Here is a 5,214-nt window from a genome sequence, read left to right on the forward strand (position 1 = left end):
ATGTTCAACTGATGAATGGATAAACACAAGTAGTAAGTTTATACAGCATAATATTCTGCCATAAAAAGGAATGAAATACTGATACATGCTACAGCATGGATGAACCTTGCAAACTCGGCTGAGCGAAAAAAGCCAGCCACTAAAGACTACATATTGTATTATTCCATTTACGTGAAATGGCCAGAACAGGCATATTCATACAGACAGAACATAGATTTGCAGTTGCCAAGGGCTGGGGGTGAGAGTGGGGTTTGAAGGTGGAGTGAATATTAAGGGATACTGTTGGGCCAACTGACGTCCTTCAACGTCCAGCTACCCCCATTTCTGGGCTCTCAGCTGTGATCTCTCAGCAGATAAAGTACCTTCTTTACCGGGCTTGTTTCCCCTAACAAACCAATAGCCCTGGGTAATGCCTAATCTCACAACAGCTCATGCTGGCTAGTTTCAACCCACCCTATCAGTCATAAACCCCACTACCCTTCATGGACCCTAAACTCCTTACCTTACCTACAATCAATCAGAGACTTGTGCACAAGCTGATCAGGCATCTTGTGACCTACCTTATAAAACACCCCAACAACTAGCCCTTGGCACTCACACAGGCATCTCTTTCCTGTGTGGCCCGCTGTTGTCTATAAACCCCGTTTCTATTCTCATGCTTTATCTCTGTTAAATTCTTTTACCAACCCACATGTCACCATGTCACCAATGGGCCACCACATTGTGCCCACAACAGGTATGAGATTTCTTTTGGGGGTGATGAAAATGTTCTAAAATTTATGGTGGTGACGGTTGCACAACTCTGAATATATTAAAAACCACTGAAGTGAACACTTTAAATGGGTGAACTGTCTATGAATTATATCTTAATAAAGCTGTTAACACAAACAAAACAGAAACCTCCGGGGGTTTCCAACCTACGTGGCCCTTCTCTCCTCAGCCACTCACCTGCATCCAAGTTCTCTTCTTTCTACCAATTCCCTAAACTTTGTATGTGTGGCTCCTACTTAGAACTTTCTACTCCCAAATTATCTCAAGATGACCTTCTTATTATTAGTCTCAATTCAAATGAATCCTCCCAAGAAACATTTTCCCTGTTCATCCCAACTAAAGCAGTCTCTCCCCCTTAAAATGATCTCTTCTATATTCTGTCAAAGAACAAAAAATAGTTAAAGTAATTCAGATACTCAGCTGATGAGTATCAGGTACCCCCTCAAAATTAGGTAACTCCCAGAATTGAAGCAGGATTAGAGTTTTTATAGGGCAAGGAGAAGAGACGGTGTATGTGGCTATGGGACTGCCCCAAGCTGTAAGTTTTCTTTACCTGTTATGCAGCAAAACTGCAGTTTAAAAGGCTGGGATATGTTGGGGAATTCATGTCTCTTTCTGGTGATTGCTGATGCAATCTTACTTTGGTAGAAGTTGAAATGGTTCTTTTGAGTTATCTTTGCCAATCTTGCTGGTTATCCAATGTTAATTAAGGTTCAAGGGAAGACAGATAGGAAGGGGGGAAAAGGAAAGGAAAGGAGAGACAGAGAAAAACAAGGAGGTAAAGACTGAAACAAGAAAAACCAAGGTCCATTTCAATTCTTTAGAACACTTCTCAGTACCTGAAATTGTCTTAGTTTTCGTTTGCACGTTTATTTTTTGTGGGTCTCCTAGCACTGTTTCTGTCTTGTTTGTCCATATGCTTAATATGTGATGGCTGACTGAGCAAATTCCACGCCAGTATGATAATCTAAGATTAAAGTATGAGCAAACTGTTTGAAATTTTCCAACCACTCCTCCCATTTCTCATGACTACAAGAAACTGCACCTAGTCTTCATCACCTGGGTGCTTATTAAAATTACAAATTCTTGGGCTACACCTGCCTAGACTGGGTCATCTGTGCATTTAACTACACATCTGCCTGCCTAGAGAAACAAATACTTTAAAAGGTAAGGGCTCCTGCAACAGGCGTGGGTCACGCTCTCACTCGCTCTCTTTCTGCCACCATCTTGGTTCTGTGTTCCCCACACAAAATGCCCGGTGAAGTCACAGAAACCCTCCCATCCCTGCTACAGAGCAGGAGTTGCCACAGCCCCAGGCTGGGACAGGGTCTGGAACAGAATGTGACAGTGACGAATCAGTACCAGAGCTCGAGGAACAGGATTCCACACAGACAACCACACAAAAAGCCCAGCGGGCAGCGGCAGCTGAAATAGATGAAGAACCAGTCAGTAAAGCAAAACAGAGCAGGAGTGAAGAGAAGGCACGGAAGGCTATGTCCAAACTGGGTCTTCAACAGGTTACAGGGGTTACCAGAGTCACTGTCCGGAAATCTAAGAATATTTCTTCGTCATCACAAAACCAGATGTCTACAAGAGCCCAGCTTCAGATACCTACATAGTTTTTGGGGAAGCCAAGATCGAGGATTTATCTCAGCAAGCACATCTAGCAGCTGCTGAGAAATTCAAAGTTCAAGGTGAAGCTGTCTCAAATATTCCAGAAAACACACAGACTCCAACTGTACAAGAGGAGAGTGAAGAGAATGAAGTTGATGAAACAGGCGTGGAATTTAAGACGTAGAACTGGTCATGTCACAAGCAAACGTGTCGAGAGCAAAGGCAGTCCGAGCCCTGCAGAACAACAGTAATGATATTGTAAATGCTATTAAAAAATTAGCAATGTAATCTCCTGAAAACAGGACTTTTGGGGGGGGGGGTTCAAAAGAGTAACTGCAGCTTGGTTTGAAATTTGTACTGTTTCTATCATTAATAAAGTTATGGCTTCTTTAAAAAAAAAAAAAAGGTAAGGAAAAGTCTGTGTGACAGACTCGGCAGTGCTTCCATTGCCTCTAACTAGCCCCTAGGATTGTTGATTATATAGGAGGAACTGGAACAAACCAAGTGCAATTCTTTGCCAGACTGAGGGAAGGGGTTCAAGTTTTTAATTCAAGCTTGCTTTTCCTCTTCCCAGAAGCAGGGGGTGGAATCCTTGTGCTTAGTTACTCCTGCAGTTGCTAGAGGTTAGGAACAAAGACTGAAACAATTTAAGGGCCGGAAGGAACTTCAGGTATTACTTAACTTGTTTCCTTCTTATCAGATGTTTCCTTCTAATCATCTGTATCCAAAGTATCTAGACTTTTCCCTCTAAGAGCACTCAGCTACTCAAAGCATTTTCTCAGAGCAGGATCACTGGCATTGCCTAGAAGTTTGTTCGGAGATGCAGAGTTTCAGACCCCAGTCCAGAGCTACAGAATCAGCATCTGTAATTTCACACGAACCCCAGGTGATTTGTGCACAGTTTGAGAAGCATCGGAGCAATTTCTGGACGTGCTGAACCAGCACCTGCCATCTCCAGCAACGTGCATTTATCATGAGCACTTACTTGCCAAGCTGGGCCAATGGAACAAGGAGAATTCATGGGTGAAAAGTTTTCCCAAATGTCCCCTGCAGAATTCAGGGATCTGTGTGTTTGGGAAAGAAAAGAGAGGCTCAAAGGATAAAACTCAAAAGTAATTACAAAACTTACCAACAAAATGGTGGTAATTTTTTTTTTTTCGAACAGGGTGATGAATACATTGAGATTCATTGTATTACTCTCTCTACTTTTGTGTATGTTTGAATGTTTCATAATAAAAATTATTTTTAAAAAGTAGTCTCAAGTTAGTGAGGCTACCAGTCCCACCAAGAGGCACCTGTGCTAGGAAAGTGGAGTCAGCAATGTTGTGTATTTGCCCCAAAGTGAAGGCTGAAGGGGAATGGGGAAGAAGTAAGGTTTATAGACCAGACCCCTTGGGTACATGCCTTCATTTAATCTCCCGTCACAGCTCTGTTAGGTAATGCCACCTTAATCATTAAAAATTAAAAAAAATTAAAATTAAAAAAAAATTTAAGGATTGAATTTAGCATCACCAATCATGGGACAAACTTGTATTGTATGCCCCCTGGTGGAGAGTATGGGGAAGTACACATCATGGTTGATGGGGTCCTTTCACCAAAAATGCTTCACCTGACTCTAAACATGAGGCAGCAGCCAAATGCTGAACATGGGACATTCTATGAGACAATGGGCCTGAACTCTTCAAAAGTGTCAATATCATGAAAGACAAGAGGTATGACATCTAAATGCAATGAGTGAACTTTGATTGGATCCTAGTTTCAAAAAAGAAAAGCTGAAAAAAGTCATTGCGGGAAGGGATAAATTGGGAGTTCGAGATCTGCAGATACTAACTACTATATATAAAATAAATATGAACACAAGTTCATACTGTCTAGCACAGGGAACTATATTCAATATCTTGTATTAACTTACGGTGAAAAAGGCCTAAACAAGCAGTTCTCCAAGGAAGACATACAAATGATCAAAAGGCACATGAAAAAATGCTCAGTATTACTAATTATCAGAGAAATGCAAATCAAAACTACAATGAGGTATCACCTCACACCAGTCAGAATGGCCGTCATTCAAAAATCCACAAATGACAAATGCTGGAGAGGCTGTGGAGAAAGGGGAACCCTCCTATACTGCTGGTGGGAATGCAGTTTGGGGCAGCCACTATGGAAAACAGTGTGGAGATTCCTCAAAAGACTAGGAATAGACTTACCTTATGACCCAGGAATCCCACTCCTGGGCTTGTATCCCTACTTCAGGATGACACCTGCACCCCAATGTTCATAGCAGCACTATTTACAATAGCCAAAACATGGAAACAGCCTAAATGTCCATCAACAGATGACTGGATAAAGAAGCAGTGGTATATTTATACAATGGAATACTACTCAGCCATAAAAACTGACAACATAACGCCATTTGCAGCAACATGGATGCTCCTAGAGAATGTCATTCTAAGTGAAGTAAGCCAGAAAGAGAAAGAGAAATACCATATGAGATCGCTCATATGTGGAATCAAAAAAAAACAAAAACAAAAACAAACAAACAAACAAAAACAAAGCGTAAATACAGGACAGAAATAGACTCATAGACAGAGAATATAGACTTGTAGTTGCCAGGGCGGCAGAGGGTGGGAAGGGATAGACGGGGATTTCAAAATTCCCATTGTAGAATAGATAAACACGATTATACTGTATAGCACGGGGAAATATACACAAAATGTTATGGTAGCTCACAGAGAAAAAAATGTGACAATGAGTGTGTATATGTCCATGTATGACTGAAAAATTGTGCTGAACACTGGAATTTGACACATTGTAAAATGATTATAAATCAAT

At 41.2% G+C, this 5,214-nt stretch overlaps 1 pseudogene; it reads left to right on the forward strand.

The window, feature by feature from the left end:
* Positions 1–2,022: 2,022 nt before the first annotated feature.
* Positions 2,023–2,688, forward strand: LOC105106505 (nascent polypeptide-associated complex subunit alpha-like; annotated as a pseudogene).
* Positions 2,689–5,214: the final 2,526 nt, after the last annotated feature.

This window comes from Camelus dromedarius, chromosome 9, assembly GCF_036321535.1.
Source record: "Camelus dromedarius isolate mCamDro1 chromosome 9, mCamDro1.pat, whole genome shotgun sequence".
NCBI classification, from domain to species: domain Eukaryota; kingdom Metazoa; phylum Chordata; class Mammalia; order Artiodactyla; family Camelidae; genus Camelus; species Camelus dromedarius.